Source organism: Oncorhynchus keta, chromosome 31 (genome assembly GCF_023373465.1).
Source record: "Oncorhynchus keta strain PuntledgeMale-10-30-2019 chromosome 31, Oket_V2, whole genome shotgun sequence".
Lineage (NCBI taxonomy): Eukaryota > Metazoa > Chordata > Actinopteri > Salmoniformes > Salmonidae > Oncorhynchus > Oncorhynchus keta.
Genome location: NC_068451.1, coordinates 7,921,921 through 7,941,509, shown reverse-complemented (window position 1 = coordinate 7,941,509; position 19,589 = coordinate 7,921,921). Strand labels below are relative to the sequence as shown.

The 19,589-nt window shown below is 45.9% G+C and overlaps 1 protein-coding gene across 2 annotated transcripts in view; it reads left to right on the top strand.

Annotated features, from left to right (window-relative positions):
• Positions 1-19,589, top strand: part of LOC118364035 (mannosyl-oligosaccharide 1,2-alpha-mannosidase IA-like) — a 233,064-nt gene that overhangs the window by 180,685 nt on the left and 32,790 nt on the right. The gene's annotated exons all lie outside the window — the stretch shown is intronic.

The following is a 19,589-nucleotide window of genomic DNA, read 5'->3' as shown; positions in this document are numbered from 1 at the left end:
CTAAGTGATTTTCACCACAGTAAGTGATACACTAATGAATACTAGTTTATTGTAAGGCCATTCACATGCTTTTTCCAAACACTGTCGAGTACATGTCCCCAATGGGCTGATATTGATTTGTTTCGTTGTCTGCGTCGGGTTCAGTTTTGTATGTACTTTACAGGTTTATTCACTGGGCTTTTCTCCTTCTCCCTCAGTCCACATAGAAACACTGTCCTTCTGTAGCTCAGTTGGTAGAGCATGGCGCTTGTAACGCCAGGGTAGTGGGTTCGATTCCCGGGACCACCCATACGTAGAATGTATGCACACATGACTGTAAGTCGCTTTGGATAAAAGCGTCTGCTAAATGGCATATATTACTTGGTCTGCGTCTCAAATGCCACCCTATCCCCTCTATATACTGCGGGTCTAAAGTCGTGCACTATGTCGGGAAAAGTCTGCCATTTGGGATGCGTCCTTGTCAAGGACAGCTATAGTGATTGCTGACTTCACAAAAGGGATGATTCCCCTCGAGGCCCGGATATGGAATGTATCATTGTAGTTTTGTAAAAAAAAATAGGATTACTGCACAAAACAAAAAGGGTTGATATTTTGTTTAATATGCATGGAGGCTTAGGCTACGGCACGTCATTCCGGGCTAGTTCCGAGCTGGAGACGTGTGTACAGTTCAGTAATGCTCTACTGACAGCTAGCATGGATGGATTTGGTCTTCTAGAAACTGGGCCAGCTGCCACCCAAACAGGAAGCTGTTTTATCGTTGAATGACAGAAGCCAGGTGGTAGATGTCATATTTAGTGTGTACAAATGTGGTACAAATGAATGGCACTGCGATGTGTGAAGTTGTGAGCATGCAGACGCGCACACGCAGGAGTGCAATGCACACTCTCTCTCGATCTCTAGCTCACTGAAGCTCAAAAAGCAACCACATTCCACCACAAGCAGAGTTCTAGGAAAGTAAGAAATCAATCATTTGTGTCCCATCTATCTCTTTGGCACTGCCAGCCGACTCCTCTCTTACTCTCCCTCCCTCTCCCCGCTCTGCTCCCTCTCTGACAGACAGTGGCCCGGCGGACAGGGTGGGCAGGATGCCCCTGACTTTGGGCACCAGCTGGAGTGGGGCTGTTTAACAAGGGGCAGACCGGCCCGATCTATCACTGCATTAGAGACAGAGGCCTCTGCTGATTGGGCCCGCTCAGCCTTGATGCACTGCCATCACGACCCCCTCATCTCCCCCTCCTCACCAAGGTGATGGATGAGTTGCAGAAGCGCTGACTAGCAGACAGACACAGCTGTGTAGGCAGCACACACGCACACGCATAGCGCAGATGCACACATACACACACATGGACAGATGGAAGCACAGATGCACACACTCACACCTCTCACACGCACGCACAGACAGGCACACAATCACACTCACCCACACACAATCACACACGAAAACACAAAGTGCCTTATAGGCTCATCACAAAGTGCCTCACAGGCTTGGTCTGGCGTGTGCTAGCTAGGGATTTGGCAGATGTCAATCAACTAGTGTTTAAATGGCAAGGCTTTATTGCCTGCGAGGAGGGGATTTGTGAAGATGGTGGATAGGTTCGTGGTCATTCTTGCAGTGACATTTACTTTTGCGAATAGCCTGAAGAACGCTCCATCACTGAGATGGTGGAGATTGGAAAATAATCCTTGACTTACATGATGGGATAGCGAGCGAGGATTTGAATGGCTTTCACTGATTCTATCCACAACAGGTGTCTTAGTTAGGTGGTTTCAGTAGTCAAAGTAATTGTAGGAATAGTCATGGTGATGGTACTTCACATTGTCATGATTATTAGAGAAAACGCATATCTTCACAGCCAATTATCATAATGGCCTGTGTTATTCCCCATTTTGTATTTTACATCCTAGAAATGGATGATTCAGTTCATGCTAATGGCAGGGTGAACATTTTCAGCCAAAGTGATCCCAGTGGTCAAGCTCTCTGTTCTGAAGCACATTGTCTGACTACCTGTATCCATGGCAACTTGGAAAGAGGGAGAGGGAGAGGGATTGGAGATGAAGGAAGAGAACTGTGGCATATTTGTTTTTGATTTTCCCACAATGCTTTGGACAAGGCAACATCTGTCTAGCGCGCCTACCGATGATTCACTGGGACACTTTTCTGCCTTTGGCCACCTTTCCTCTCTCCTGCCGGTGACATTTAAAAGAACATCAAAAATGACTAAAGTCGAAGTATGATTATTCTACCCGCAGCTCTTTCAGGTTGTATTTGCTCTTGTTGTTTTTTCTATCCTTGAAATCATCTGTATTTTAGACATTTGAAAGCTAGCTGTTTAGACAGAGGTCTCCTGGGAATTCTTGAGCTATTACAAAGTGCCGATATATGAACACATCTGATATTTAGCAAGCTAGCAGGCTATATGAATTCCAATGGAATTTCTCACAGGGCTAGCACAGGTCGCTAACACAAACATATGAAGGACATGCTACCCAACCCAATACCCCAGTCTGCCTCTAAAGTGACCGGCTGTGTAACGGAGGCCACCCTAGTGGTGGAGCTATTCAGAGAGGAGGCAGGAAACAGAACTACCATTGACCTCTGAACTGGATTTACCTACGTGCCAAAGAACTTTGTACAAAGGGACATTTATGAACCACACTTCTGCATTTTTCTTTCATTTAGCAGATGCCCTTATTGAGAGCGACTTACAGTGCATACGTTTGCATACGTTTATATACTTTTTGTTGTTGTACGGGTCCCCTGTGGGAATCAAACCCACAACCCTGGCGTTGCAAGTGCCATGCTCTACCAACTGGGACACACGGGACGCATTACACATGGGACTATGCACAGATTTCAATCATGGTGGTCATGGCCTACCACCTACCGCCAACAAGGATTGGTAGTGGCCGGCACTGTTTCTATACTGTGGCTCATTCTGCCCCCGCCGGACTAAACCAACCAGGTAGGGGTTTTTCAATGATCATCAAAGTAACATTTTATCACATTTCAAGAATCAATCACTCAGTATATTAGAAAAGGGATATAAACACACTTCCTCTACTCTGGGTTAACAGAATACCCCCTCTTAACACAACAGTAGAAGTTGCTCCTGGAACAGCTAAATGATTTGTACCGTGTTGTGTAATGTAGATGTGTGTAGTGCAAATGTCTGATTATACGGCAATTACAAATACAAGGCACGGACTGACTAGCCTCTCATGGCAAAAGAGGTAGGGGAGGTTTGGAGGGCATCCGCGGGCACCATGCTTTGTTAGCCTGTAATTACATTTGGGGCCTCTGGTGGAGAATGAGCGTTGTTTCATCCCTCATCCACTTACACTCTCATCAGCTCCGCTAAGCGAATCCAATACACCTCAGTTCTCCGCGGCCAATTTCTCCCCCAACCCCCATGCTCATTCTCCTTACTCTCCTCCGATCCCTCTCCCATCAACCTAACAGCTTTGGGAGGTAGAGAGGCCAATTGTGTACCAGAATGAACCCCATCACGACCTAAAATAAGGGACTTGCTGCCCCTTTCCTTCAGTTTCAATACATCCTTCGGTCAGGTCACCCTTTTGCTTCCTTTCTCGCCCCAAATAGATTTTGTTTTCTTGGCAGCATAAGTACTCTGACTGGAAAAACTACTCCGTCCCTAGTGATATCAATGAGAGCCTTGTGTTTTGAAGCCATATGCTATAATGAAGCCTTAATGAAACCCTTTTAGGGTAATAGTTTCTTCTCACCGTTCTGAGCGGGATGGCATTGATCGAGTTAACCTGTCCTCGTACGTAGCTCAGTGGGGGACAGGAGGACAGAGACTGCTGCATCAAAGCCGGGTGCTAGCTGAGACTCCATGGCTGTGGCGTCTAAGCGTGACTGGGCACCGTGCCACCACCGCCCATGGGGCTTCCTGTCTCTCTCAGCCAGGTTTGGCACCTCGCCGGAGCCTCGCGGTCTGGTCTGTCTTCTGAGCTCTGGCGTGGAGGTTGGAGTGGGGCGGACGCCCTGGGGAGGAAGCGCTTTCATGTCGGCCCAAGTTTCCCTCTTTCAGGTGTGTCGCTGCACAGTGGCCTGTTTCTGACCCCATGGTTTGCCCTTTCTTCCTGGGTAGTTAAAGGTCAAAAGCGCACTGATAAGGTTTATCCCCTAGTTTCAGTATGAGATGTATAGAAATAAGAACGTCATGCTCGAGCACACCCACACATTTAGGGATGGCAGTTTGTCAAATGCACGGCAGTTGCATATTGAGTGTGAGTGTGCGTGCGCGTGCGTGCGTTCGTGAGCCCGAGCATGTGTGTTCATATGAGCGAGAGACAAAGTGGCTAGTGGAAGATTAAAGTTGTAACTGGAACGTTATATACCCAGGGACAGTCAGGGACAGTGCTGGTCTGGCTGCCACACAATAATGCCACTCTAATTGCTGCACATTGTTGTTCTTGTGAAAGCAACATCTTTTTTTATTCCACTTCTTTTACCCCAAACGGCTAATCATACTCTCTTTTTTTTTTCTTTTTTTTTTTACTTTTTAGTTTGAGGCACGATCTAAGTCGTTTCCTGTCTGTGTGTGCTAATTGGAATCCTTGGATCAATGGCAGATTTGCACTAGCACTAAGAGAACTGTGCTGAAATAAGAGAGAAGAGAGGAGAGAGTAAGAGTAAGGAAGGACAGGATATATAGGAGAGTGCAGACTATAGTAAAGTGAGATTCAGCTGCTAGGCAGGTAGTCTCATTGTGACACGTCTGTCACCACAGGCTGGGTACACAAGGGAGCTGCCAAACTGTGGCCACACGCAACACAAATCCACAATCACGCAGACTGACTCCCCTGGCAGATGCTTTCACACGTGGACTAGAAACATGGGCCCCTGCAGAACTTATGTACTAACAGATATTGTGTAAACATGGCTGGAATGATTGAATGCCAGTGTGGGAGGCATCTTGGCCCTGCTGTTGTCACCGTGGGCGTGCTGTACCTGCAGCGGGATGCAACTAATATATATGCTAATATATATGCCATTTAGCAGACGCTTTTATCCAAAGCGACTTACAGTCATGTGTGCATACATGCATACATTCTACATATGGGTGGTCCCGGGGATCGAACCCACTACCCTGGCATTACAAGCTCCATGCTCTACCAACTGAGCTACAGAAGGACCACTAATGCAAGGTGACCACAGCCTGCACCGCGTGCAAGGACAGGGAACAGCAGCCTTATTCAGGAAGACAGAGGCAACAGCGCCAGGAATTGTCATGACAAAGCTTGACTTCTTTCTATGAATAACAGGACAAGTGCTAATTGCACCCTCTCAGCCTGGTCATTCCTGCATGTTGTGTTGTTAATGGCGGTAAAGTAGGTGACTTTCAAAGGGGCAGTGTGGTCATGAAGGCAGATGTGCTCGGACCTTGTTTTGTATGCGAGTAAAGTACCTTCTGATAATCAAGATACATTTTTCTGTCCTTGTGATAAGGGTTTTATTTGAATAGGCCTACAACTTACCGAGTTTGGTACATTCTGTACACACTTTAGACATTTCACAATGCGTGGCGTGCTTTTGACACAACCCCCCCCCGTTACACCCTGTGGTTGTTTCAGTGTGGTCCTCTGCTGGAGAGTAGCCCATGTTTTCGTCTGACCTGTCAGTGTGGAGCATATCGTTTGGAGAACCTCCAACGCGACAGACAGCTGTCAGTCCGGTCCTACTGGGCCTCAGCTGATGCGTTAGCTGTCAGGGTCAGAGAATGCCTCAGAGAACGAACTGCCCTCGCTGCCCTCTCTGCCCTAAACCCAGACACAACATAGAACACCTCTTTAGAACACATCCCAAAGACTCTCATTTTATTAGCCTGCGCAGGCCTAGAACGTTAGCTTTGATGTTGTGACCAGCATCTGCCCGCCTGACTTTGGTTAGCTACTTTGTGGCATCGGTCTAATGCCAGAGTCCTTATGCTAATGCCAGCACGTTATCTTTGATGTTGTGAGCCAGCATCTGTGCACCTGACATTGGTTAGCTTCTTTGTAGCATCAGGCTAATGCCAGAGGGAGACCAACTGATTAAACAACCGCACCAATGGAGAAAAGCGCTGTTATGGTTGATATTTACTCTGACAATGCTGACAAATGTGTTCTGTTTGAAAAGGATATTGATCTCACACATAAGAGTGGACGAGAGAGTTCAGAGAGACCACCCTCTCCCTAAATGACGCGGGTGCCTTTGCTCTCTTCCACTCCCATCTTCTCCCCTCCTGTGTGCCTCTTCGTCTAAAGGCTAGGCTAGCAGTAACATTTAATTAGCATCAAAAGGCCAGGCGCGATGCAATACCCATGAGCAGTGACATTTGTATGGAGAGACAGGCATCCCTCAGTTGACCCAGGGCTTCACAGTGGGGTTCTGGCAGTATCAGACGGCATTGCTCACCAGCAGCTACCGCTGCTTAGCGTCACACTATATTAGCCACCATGCGCCAGCCCAATAGTGTGTTAGCTAGCTAGCATATGCTAACACCACTCTGCCACATACCATGTTAGCTACCTTACGCTAACGTTAAAGCTAACACGACTCAACCCCACAGTCCTACAGAGATCTCTGAGTGAGAAAAAAAACACAGGCAGGAAAATAGAGGGAGCGAATGAATAAGTAAACCCTCTCTCTTTTCCATTCCCCTCCAGCCTTTCCCCTTTATATGACATGTCTCCAAGTGGCACAGTGCGAATGAGCTGGAATTGTACCTGTCTACTTTGGCCAAGTTTTATGCATTCATGTGAAACGATAGGGTTGTGGAGCTGCTCGGGCCTCCAGTCCAGTGGTAACCTTGGCGATCTACTGTGTACTGAGGGGGAAAAAGGGGTCAGATATTTATTAAATAGTGTAGTGCAACTTCAAATTAATGCCAGGCATTGGCCATTGGCTACTGACCACAGGTTGGCCAGCTCAAACCCCAGGTGTCAAAGTTGCAATGCACTGGTGTAGCATCGCCTCAGTAGTCACCCTGCAGTACAGTATAAATTATAGAGCACATGAGCCCTATCCAAGTTGTTCAGTGTGTGTGTATACTTTATTTTGTTATTCATGTAACAACTGATGCTTACTACGCCTAGCTATTTCTTCAGGCAACAAATTTGTTGTATATATATATTTTTTCTCTGCATTGCATATTGACGGAAGGTATTCACCTTGTTGACTTCTGTATCGTCTCCAGAGAGCTGGGAGTTATGTTGATCTGTGTCGGCCCCGGTGACAGAGTGGCAGGATGGATGGTCTCCCCGTTGAGAAAGCGGAGTGGAATCGCTGCGTTTTACCCAGCCGACATCGAAGACAGATGGAGCTAGCGCAGCCTGAGCAGAAACCATAGCAACAGTGTGTGCTCTGCAACCAGGCTACTAGTAAGGCCAATCGGAGGAGGGATGCATGCTTCTCACATATGGCGGCTTTGTCTCTGAGGAACACTCACAGGAAGTAATGGAGTGAGGAGGATCCCAGCTGGGAGGAGCCATCACTCCCATAGATCATTGTGTGGAACATGTTAATTTGTGTCTGGAGGGTGAGGACTTCATGCAGTGTGACAGGACCCAGAGCTGTTGTAGTTATAGATCCTTGGAAACATGATACTTCCTTGGCAACAACCATTAGTTAAATGGAGTTTGACTGACAAGAAAGGTTGAGGTTATCACTAATTGCTTCAAGTAAATGCCTAGAGATGTGTTTGTGCTCGTGGGAAGGTGTCTTATACTGTAGGGATGCGCATCCAACTGAAACTGAAACCATTGTTTGGTCATTTGAATTGTGAAGCGTTGCAGGGCATGTGGATTTGATGTTGGCCAGTCATGTCTGTTGTTTCGGATTACCTTCATGTGAAGAAGATGGATTATTGAGCTATGAATGTGCTACTGATGTAATCATGACTCTAAAGCAGGTGCATATCAAATGAGATGTCACCCAAATGCCCTTCAGCTGTCTCTAAAGTGTAATATAGAATGTGGAGATAAAACCAGATATATCCTCTTGCAGACGACAGACTGCTATTGGAAAAGAAAGGTCGTCCTTTCATCAGGCTAGAGAAAACCAGTCGTGGGTTACAAAGTATAGTATCAGATTCAGATATGGAGCACACGCCTGAATGTAACACTCTAAGCCCGCAAGGTCACGGGGTCTGTCAAATACAGCGGGCTGATGCAGCACTGATAGGAAAAAAGGAACCGATTGCACCATTGCTCGTGTCTCCAACCTGCCGTGAACCCGTTGTAATTATTTTTACGAGGCGTTCTGTGCATGTCAATGTTTCACATCAGGTCTGGTATTTTTAGACTTCAGTTCCACACCGTGGGTAATAGAGTCATAAATGACCCGTGCGTGCCTTCCCTTTCTTCTCTTTTTGTTTTGTTGTGGAATCACGCCTGCCATTAGCTGTTCACATATCTGGGCGCAGATGTTCTCCTACTGCGTCTATGGCAGTTTACAGGAGCGCATGCTTTCAATGTGCTAAAAAAATATATATCTCCGTCACCTCTTGTTCTCATTCTCTCCTCCCCATCTGTGCCTGTCCACACAACTCTCATAGCTGGGGGAAGACAACTGTTAATGGCTTGCTGCACCATGCGAGCAAACAGGTGCGCCGTCAGACCGAGACAATGCAGCCTTTTAGTTTAGTTTATTTGTCCCGTTCACAGATTGCAGCTCTTGTCATCTATGACTGTATAATATGACAATGGAACTATAGCTGTGTTTTGTGTATGCCTTTATGGATCCATTTCGAGAGCTTTCAAAAAGTTATAGCATAAACCACCAGCCAGATGAAACCTGCTCGTTTGTCTGTCATTTTGGGTGGTAATTGTGGCGGCACAGTTCGCAACTCCCTTTGGAGAGCTGTGAAAATGGCGTTTATTGAGAGTTATCACTTAGCCATTTTTGGGGGTGGAAGTGAACTCCTTTTAAGGGGATTGAATGGTTGTTATCTGAGGCGTGCAGCCCCAGCGGTGTGTTAAGTTGCCTGTTCAAATGTGTATGGGGTGTGAGTGATTCCACTCAACAGTTAGAGGGTAGATTACATACAGTATTTGTCAGTCAAAACTAGCGCCAACGGCGACGACGTCACACTTCGGTTGCATAAATATATAGATCAAGAGATGCATAACTTAGGATCAAGTGGCTGACCGCCACAGACTGTATACCCTGGTGTTACAGCGCCTGTCACACACTCGCATAGAGGACACTAATATACACAAAGAAATGTTTGAACAGTCATAGTTAATGCTGTGATTTATCTTGGACAAACACACATAGGGAGAGACATTAGAACAAAGACAGTAGATCTTCTCATTAGAACAAACAACCCCCCGGCACACACACCGTCACAAGTGTGACCGTATCCTCTCCTGACGCTTTGACGAGGCAGTGCTTTGAAGGCAGAGCTGCCATCAGGCAGTACTACTGTAAATTAGCCCCGTCGTATCGCTCTGGTTCTGTACCAGCCGTAGTATCGTCCAGGCACAGGGAGACACTAAGCTCCAGAGAGAACTCACATTTGATCTGCCTGTGCTTGGTCTCTTAGACAGGCCAGGCCGCCTCTGTTCCCCTTCTCCTCTCCTCTTCTGCTTTGTGTCCAAGAACAGGCTCTACCCTCCCACCACCGCCACTCCGCTCTACTCAGTCTCATTACGGAGGACCTGAGCCCTAGGACCGTGCCCCAGGACTACCTGACATGATGACTCCTTGCTGTCCCCGGTCCACCTGACTGTGCTGCTGCTCCAGTTTCAACTGTTCTGCCTTGTTATTATTCGACCATGCTGGTCATTTATGAACATTTGAACATCTTGGCCATGTTCTGTTATAATCTCCACCCGGCACAGCCAGAAGAGGACTGGCCACCCCACATAGCCTGGGTCCTCTCTAGGTTTCTTCCTAGGTTTTGGCCTTGCTAGGGAGTTTTTCTTAGCCACCGTGCTTCTACACCTGCATTGCTTGCTGTTTGGGGTTTTAGGCTGGGTTTCTGTACAGCACTTTGAGATATCAGCTGATGTACGAAGGGCTATATAAATACATTTGATTTGATTTGATTACGGAGCGTACTCAATCCCCTGGTCTCTCCCTGGCTACACTCATTCAGCATGATCAACGGGACTCTGGATTTCATTTTGCCCTGTTTACAATGTGCTGAAGTAGTCATGCAGAAACATTGTGGACAGGTATTGTGTTTAAATAAAAAAGGGATAACCATTTGTCTGGCATAAACTTGTTAGTTTCAATCTCCGTCTGGCTCTGGAGCAAGCTTACGTACCCAGTGTCCCCTCCTTCCAGTCAGGGCTGTGGAGAAACTGTCACCTCCATAAAGAGAAATGAACATCCTCCAACCGCTGTGGACGCTCCTCATCCCATCACCCCCCCCAACGCCACTGTAGCCACAGCGACGGAGCCGAGCCAGACGACCCAGCCGGCGGATGGATGGAGCTCACAACTGTATTATTGATGGATCGGGAGTCTGGGCGACCGGCGGTGCGTGACGGTTCATCTTATGCAACGAGGGCGCCGCGCAAGCTGATACAGATACATCGGGTGTCCTAATATTGTTAGACCTTCATATAACGGTCGGTGGCTGGTGATAGAGCATGGTACTGGTGACTGTGGTAACTGAGTAGATATAACCTCCTGTCTGTGAAATAGTAACACACTCAGTTTGAGTTCTCCAGGAACCTTCACATGGATGGTAGGAGTTGATTCGATGTGACTGCTGGCTCACTTCAGGAGAAATAACACCTTCCTTTCAGGTGTAGTTGAGGTGTAGTAAAAAAAAAGTGATTTATTCTTCATTCCTGCAACCACCAAAACTAGTATATCCACATTTACCGATATGGGAATTCAAACACAATTAACTGTTACGTGTCTATATTGGTGGGGAATGCAAGCAATGTAACAGTCAGCATTGTAACTAACACTCACTTTCAAACCTCCCTTCTCAAGACACAAGACATAAGGCAGTATACAGTGCCACTTGGTGGCTGAGGCTATAACTGAGCTGAATCTACATCTACAATACTATGTCTACTCTTAGTGATGATTGCTCATCTCCGCAAGCTTCAAACAGTTGAAACGTCTGTCCCCTTAACTCTCCAATCCCCCTCCAGAGACGGTTAAGTTATTTAGCCTGGCATCTTTTCATAGGCACAGTATGCCTACCATGGCTAGGTAATTAGACCATAGGGAACATAAAGAGCTCACTGTAGGCTTCCTCGGGATAACGCTGCAACCGAAACCTCTGTAATTGCATCATGGCGGAGCAACAAAAACAAGGCATGACAGCCACATTACATCCAGTCAACAAACTGTGAAGCTATTTAGATTACCTACGCTATGTGGCTCGGAGTGGCGGAACCGTAGAACTTGTGGAACCGTGGACTCGTGTTCATCAGGCACAACGATTCCGTTCCCGAGAATAACGTTGGGAGAATGTCCTTCACTGAGAATAACATTACTGAGAATAACATTGGGCAGATGAATGTAATTTACTGTAAGTTATAATGTAAAGTGTTCAGAGGATTTTAGAGCAGATGATTGCTTTCCCGCTTCTATGCCTTCCATTGGGGTTCAGTGTGGAATTCTTAACCATATCCGTTTTCTTTCCCAGAGAAGTCTTCATATCTTATTTATTTGATAACCTTATTTAGAGCTGCCTCTCTGTCTCAGGCGATGCCACTCGGCATAAATTATACACATCATGTTCTAGTTCAGACGACCTCACGGCGAATGGAGACACATGGAGGGCTTCGAGAGGCGGCAGGTAACCGGACAGTTGCTGAAACGAATCCCCGAGCTGACAAGGTATAAATCTGTCACTCTGCCCCTGAGCAAGGCAGTTAACCCACTGTTTCCCGGGCTCCGAAGACATGGATGTCGATTGAGCACCCCCTCCCACCTCTCTGATTCAGAGGGGTTGGTTTAAATTACGGAAGACACATTCCAGCCGAATACAGTTGGACAACTGACTAGGTATCCCCCTTTCCCCTTTCATGCTGCTAGTCAGCAGTCGCTCTAGATACATACACCTGTGTCAGTTCAGACACTCATTGCTTAAGGAACATGTGTTAATCAATGCTACTGCAGACCTCATTAAAGTAAAGGACATGTTGTTTTACCTCTGCTCTGTTAGGCAAATAACTGTCAATATCTTGGACGTTCACAACTGGACCTTTTTTTAAAGCACTTTTCATTTTGCTTTAGAACCAAACGGGAATCGAGTCAGTGACGACACCACCTTAAGCCATAATCAGTCCCTCGGTGTAGACCACATGCTTTGGGAATACAGGATTCCATGACAAGCTATGATAACCGCTTTAGAGAAGCTAGCTTCACTTCAAAGCTAAGTATGATATGATCACGATTTGGAGACAAGCTTCACTTGTCCAATCTTTCCCAGAAGCACTCCGCTGCACTTACCCAGCCAGTGTATGTTCATATTATCCTAATGTGGTCCAATACTCTGGTATTTATAGATTCGATCCAACTCAAGCACCTAGCTCAAATGTATATAGTCCATCTCTTACGACGGCCTAAAACTTCAGCCTCCTAGCACTGACACACGCTCCAATGCAATTCCAGGGCCTGAATTCATGAAGCGACCTATAGTAGGAGTGCTGATCTAGGATCAGGTCCCTCCTGTCCATGTAATCGTTTTCCTCGTGACAAATAAGGCATAAGATTGGAACTCCTGCTCTGAGACCTCCCACTTCCCTAACCTGCGTACTCCTCCGCTTCTCCTGCGGTCAGCCGTATTGAAATGAAGAATGGAATCGATGTGCAGGAAATGTGCGTCTCGTGTCATGAAACTGACGGAAGGGGTCTCTCTTTTGTATTTGGACGGGGGTGAGAAGAAGCAAGGATTAAAGTGTGCGTTCTGTTTTCCTGGCTTTATCATAGTGTGTCAATCAAAGACACATGGCAGAGATTTACTATGTGTGACTCAAAGTCAGCACCTATATATATATTTTTTTTTAAAGGGGGAATTGAACATTGAGGACAGAACAAAAAATTACCGGCTGGCAGAAAGAATAAGATCTAGAGATAAAGTGTAAATAAATACATGTTCAAAGCTTTTGTTTTTGCCGTTCTTTGCACTTAGTGAAGCGAGCTCACGGTCTGTGGCTTCTCTCCTGAAGACTCTAGTAGTATTTGCAAGGCTCCCAGACTGTCCATAAGAATCAGTGGTAAAACCATCAGATGCTAATAATGATGTAAACCGCTGGGATAGAGGCAAAAACCAACCAGGGCAGACCGCTGCTTATGAGAATTGACCGATTGTTCCAGTTAAATCCTACTGAGCAAATGAGGTTCTCATCAGGGCAGCGCCGTAGTATTACAACCCAGATATCTGGCAGCTAGCACCCAGCAGCAAGCTTTCAACCATGTGTGCTGTGCTTTGTGCATCTCTCTCTCTCTCTCACACACACACACACACACACCTTGTAAGATGAGAGAAGGCTGCTGAGAGCACTGTGCTAATTCTGCCCAGGATGTTGTCTGATGCCTAATGTTGAGTTTTGAAGATGGGTAGCACATGCCAGTATCTGTACCTCTGGCTATTTTCTTTCTAGCTAATCAAGCGACATGTCTCATAGCCCTGGTGTACATGCTCCAGTTCAGTGGTTCACCATGTACTGGCACTTCTCCTTATACCCTGGCCTCAAGGGTCTTACTCAGCTGTGCAATTCCAACGAGCAGAGCTCAGATTAACTTGTGCATTTCTCAAGAAAGAGATCGTCAGCTGTCATCCACTTCAACATTTTAGTAGACCCTCTTATCCTGAGCAACTTACAGTAGCAATGAGTGTTGAGTGCTTTGCTCAAGGGGCACATCAACAGATTTCTCCCCTAGTCAGCTCGGGGATTTGAACCAGCAACCTTTGGGTTACTGGTTGTATGCTCTTAACCGCTAGGCTACCTGCCACCTTTACATTGTGGTGACGTGGGCAGTTTCTAAGCATTAGACCACACAGAGGTCAAGCACAAATAGTGTGTCTGATTCTGATCGGCCCTATAGGATGTTTGGGCTGGGTGAATGATCAGAGCGGACAGCTTTGGTCTCCTCAGCCTTTTTACAGCCTTTTAGAGTCAGCCGATACTCTGAGTAAAAGTAAACCGCAGAAGGAGGAATGAGGGGATGAGAGGAGGAGAGGAAAAGTGGTTATAAAAAAAGGATTTGAGTAATCGTCCTGGTGGGGTATTGGGGTATTGTGAAAGTCAGAGAGGGTGTTTTGAGCTCGGTTTTCATTACACACAGCTGGCGAACAGGAATAATTCATTCTTCCACGGTCATAAAAAGCACCTCTTTTTGAAACGCGGCACCATCAAGATTTTTCCCAAATGTCACCCAAAACGTTTCCGGATTTAAATGCTATTTCTATCACTTAAGGAACTAAGGTGACTTATAGCAAACTCTTTTTTTCAACCGCACCAAGTAGTATACACTCTCTCGTAGTGCAGTATACCTTCAAATCTTCTCTACTGTTAGGGTTTAATGAGAAGTAATCAAAACACACTACATACTTCGCATATCGTCGCTCCAAGGAACCAGAGGATAAAATAGGTTAAGAATACATTACATCACACAGGAAGATAGCTTTGTACTCCTCCAATAGAATTCACCATCAAAGAGCATAACATAATGCCGTTCGCAACATTCCTGCCTCCCACCCACTCCTCTTTCCTTTTGTCTTCCAACTATCAAGTTCTGCTGCTCCGAAGACAACCATGACAAGATGGGTCTTTGTTCTCCTGGAAATGCGTTACGTTTCTCTAATTGAGTGGGTGACATTTGCGAGAGAAACGCACCTGGTTGACTTAACACTTTGTTAGAAGCTGCTAACACGTCTGCTGAGCTGCACAGTCATTGTATTATCGTGTTGGATACGCGCCGTGCCTGGCTGGCGTTGGTCCAGCTCAATGTGTCCTCGAGGCAGGAGAGGAGGCGGAGATGGGTGCCACGTCTCCTGTCCCTTGTTGCAATGTTTTCTAGCTTAGTGTTCATGAGGAGGTTCAACATTTGAGTCGTCAACCACGATAATGGACCAGTGTCGTCGGGCCCGCTTGGCATGATCAGGCCTCAGATAACGGTTTGTGGTTGTTCTCTGTCCTGTCATGCAAAAGCTGTTTTCAGCCACAGTCAGCAAGACATTGGAAATACATGTGTATATTTTGCACAAATGGTCCCAGTCCGCTAGTCTGCATCATTAGGCCAGTGTTTCCCAACTCCATCCATTGAGTACCCCCATCAGCACACATTTTAGTTGTAGCCCCAAATAAGCACACCTGATTCAACTTGTCAACTAATCATCAGGTCATTAGGGGAGTTTGTCTGGGACTACAACAAAAAGGTATGATGTTGGGGGTACTGGAGGGCTGGAGTTACAAACACTGCATTAGGAAGGTGCGGAGAGTTTTTGTGAGTTCCGGTTGGTCTATATCCCACTCAAACAGAACTGTTGTACAAGAAGTTGCATGTACATTTTTTGCCAATGTCAGTTCTTTTTACACCTGTATGCTATTTAACCAAGAATCTAGCCACTGGGGTGGGTAAAAAAAATAATTGTCGGGACAACAGCTACAGCACTGAAGTAAAAGCCAACACGTGCCGACTCCACCAACAGAGCAACAACCTCTCATTTTCACTTTCACACTTCAAGTGTTTCCTTGACTCACAATTGAGAAGTTTGAATGGCAACTGCGGGTGCCATACATACAGAGTTCTACCCCTCAGTCTGTCTCCACTGGTCCCTGACAGTGTTAACTCGGGGAGAGGTGACTGCGTCGCCCGCTACGTGTCTCTTGTGCTTAAAAGAGAAAAGCCATTCAGTTCGCGGCTGTCGTGTCCAACATCCAAGGGATAATTCCAAACTGAAAGCGAAGTAAGCGAGCCGTCTCCTGTTACAACAGATCAATGCTCCTCCGTGCAGAGGCCCTGTCCGTTCTTCCGATGGCTGGGTTAAGGATTGTGGACGAGCGGCGGGATATGCGCGTGGGATGGTTGGGAAGAATGGGTGGACGATAGCGTGTGCTGCATGTCTCTAAAGGCACTTCTGTGATTGTGTATCATTTTTCTTACCCTTATTTTACCAGGTAAGTTGACTGAAAACACATTCTCATTTAGCTACAGGGGAGAGGAGGAGGGGGGGATGAATGAGCCGAGGGAGAAGAAGGAGAGGAGGAGGGCGTGAGTGAGATGCAAATTAGCTGAAGCTGTACTGAAGTCTTGCTCTGCACTATAGAAGGGGGAGGTAGATTTAGATAGATGTGCTCAATGGTAAAGCATACCACAGCTGCCCGCAAAAGGGCTCATGCGGTAATTAACACATAAGGATTTCCTTGCGTAACAAGGCTTAATAACAGTGTGATATAATTGGAGGTTGTGCACTCTTGTGTGTGTGTGTGTGTGTGTGTGTGTGTGTGTGTGTGTGTGTGTGTGTGTGTGTGTGTGTGTGTGTGTGTGTGTGTGTGTGTGTGTGTGTGTGTGTGTGTGTGTGTGTGTGTGTGTGTGTGTGTGTAGGCTTTAAAATGACTGTGGGTGTGTGTTTACATGATGCCCATGAACTGCTAGGTTGGTTGAGTAAGGATGGTGGAGAGGGTCATTATAATCTCTTTGATAAGAGATGGCGCTGGGGACCAGAGGGGCAATCTGCAGCTCCCGTCACACACACACACACATGCACACACACTCATTTTAGCCGTGGATCCTACAGTATGAATTAATGAGCTTCCTCTGTGTGTAAATCCACCCTGGGTCTCCCAGGCCCTTCCAGTACGCTGAGAGGGAAGGGAATTATGGGAGTTCTGGAGGGCTAGTGGGCCAGCAAAGAACTGGGCCCCCAGCTGCTAGATGGAGCGATGACTCCTCGGGCCACTGTGGCCTCACTGGGATTTTTATGTCTCTGTGTGGTGTCAATGCCCTGTGAATCTGAGTCATTTGAACTAGTGTGGACTGTGCCATGGAGTAACATGCAGAGAACTATAGGTAATTGGATTGTAAATATGATAAAAGTAAATGGGCATTTGTCAAGGGCATGAGTAGCACCTGAGCTTTGCATGTGGGTGGGTAAGTAGGTGGAAGGATTTGTGCGTGCGCGTGTTACCGATAACAATGATCATTGTGTGCATGTGTGCGTATCTGCACATACACATGAGAACATACATATGAGTCAAACATGTGTATCCATGCACATAATGTGTCCAAATCAGTCATGTGCCAGTACATCTGTCTGTAGCCCACTCTGCCTCCTGGTCACAAAAACAAAGACCCAGAAAGGGTGAATCAAGGCCCAGACAAACCGTGTCCAGGCGCATCCTCAGATGATGGAAATAACGAGCCTTTCTCAGCTCTCAGCTGCAGTGAGAGCTAGCAGTTCAAGTGCCAGAGGCAGGAGAGACATTGTATCATTCACTTACTGTCGGACAAGGGCACGGGCAACTCATATTGGCATTATTGATGATCATAATTCTAATGGCTAGTTACTCTGACATGCATTTATTGTTGCGCCCCAAGTGGCACCCTATTTCCCAGAGCCCTGGTCAAAGGTAGTGCACTAATATAGGAAATAGTGTGTCATTTGGGTTGCAAGCCTATATGAACACTTAGCTCTACCAGCTTCCTCCTCCTTCTCACTCACTCTTTTTTTTTGCTGAGTCACCACATAATGAGACGGAGAGACTGCCAAAAAGCACTGTGACACTTTGCAAACACACACACACACTAGGCTTGGGCGGTATAGAGCCCCATAGTGGAGGTGTCATAATACTTGTAAAACCTAGCAGTCAAACAGGAAAATGGTTCCATTCGTTTTTCCCATAGGGAATTTTAACCACACTAAAGATAAGGCCTGTGTTTCATATAAGCTTACCCTGACGTTTTATAACCATCTCTCTCGGGCAAGGTTACTTTCATCAATACACTCAGCTCTATTTACTCTGATTCGAAAATGCCGATTAGCATCAAAGGAGACATCATGCAAGACTACAAATCCTGGCACGTCATCTCTAGCTGACACCTTTGCTAACTGGTACTGTGTCAATTTAAAACGTGCACAAGATAGTTCACAGATTTTATCAATTTAAAGACATTTCTATCCAATTTATTCATGATCAAATTGAGATAACATTAGGTAGTTAATCCAGAGATTTGAAACCTTTGCCTCGATTCGGCAGTCTGTCTAGATCACCGTGGCATTTGAGTGTTCATATAGGCTGTAATCCAAAATGGCCACGTATTATCAAATTGTGTTTTTTAAATTTGTTTCTTTGCGTTGCTTGTAACTTATTTTTTTACTTATTTTGTACATAATGTTGCTCTCTTATGACCGAAAATAACTTCTGGACAGAACTGCAATTCAGTTCAGTTCTGCAATTACTCACCATGAACTGGCAGACTCCTTTTTCTCCTTTTAACGAGTCCGATGAGCCCGACATAAATGACATACTGCTTTCCCCGGGAAGAGGCCCAGATTCCCGCCATTTGCGTGAAGAGAAGACGGGGAAAAATGGGCTGGAGGGCAGGCTGCAAACTTTTTGTGAATGCACTTGTAGGAACTTTCAAAGTTCTTGTAGTTTTCCGGATTGACTGACCTTCATGTCTCAAAGTAATGATGGACTGTAACGATGGACTGTTTCTCTTTGCTTATTTGAGCTGTTCTTGCCACCCCTACCATGTCCCAACACAACTGATTGGCTCAAATGCATTAACAAAGAAAGAAATGCCACAAATGAACTTTTAACAAGGCACACCTGTTAATTGAAATGTGTTCCAGGTGACTACCTCATGAAGCTGGTTGAGAGAATGCCAAGTGTGCAAAGCTGTCATCAAGGCAAAGGGTACTTTGAAGAATCTCAAATATAAAATATATTTTGTGTAACACTTTTTTGGTTACTACATGTTTCCATATGTGTTATTTCATAGTGTTGATGTCTTCACTTTTATTCTACAATGTAGAAAATAATAAACAAAGAAAAACCCTTGAAAGAGTAGGTGTGTCCAAACTTCTGACTGATAGTGTATATATATATGATTTTTTTCTACGCTTGGAAAGAAACAGCACCCTTTGTGTGCACTGCCAGTAATACTGTATACCCCAGTATGGTAAATTAGGAAATCTGGACACCACCCAAACCCAACACACACACACACACACACACACACACACACACACACACACACACACACACACACACACACACACACACACACACACACACACACACACACACACACACACACACACACACACACACACACAAACAAACAATATCCCTCTCTCTCTTTCTAGTTCTCTCTGTTAGCAGCCTTGCATCTTATTTCTAATAACAGCACTCTAATACCAGCACTCTAATACCAGCACTCTGATAACAGCACTCTAATACCAGCACTCTAATACCAGCACTCTAATACCAGCACTCTAATACCAGCACTCTTATACCAGCACTCTGAGTCTTTCTCTCACTATTTAACGCTCTCTCTTCTCTCTCTCTACTTCTCTCTCCTTCTTACTCTGTCTCGGCAGGTGATGCAGATTTGTCTGACCTGTTAATCTTACTTTGAGACAGTGCTTCACCCTCCC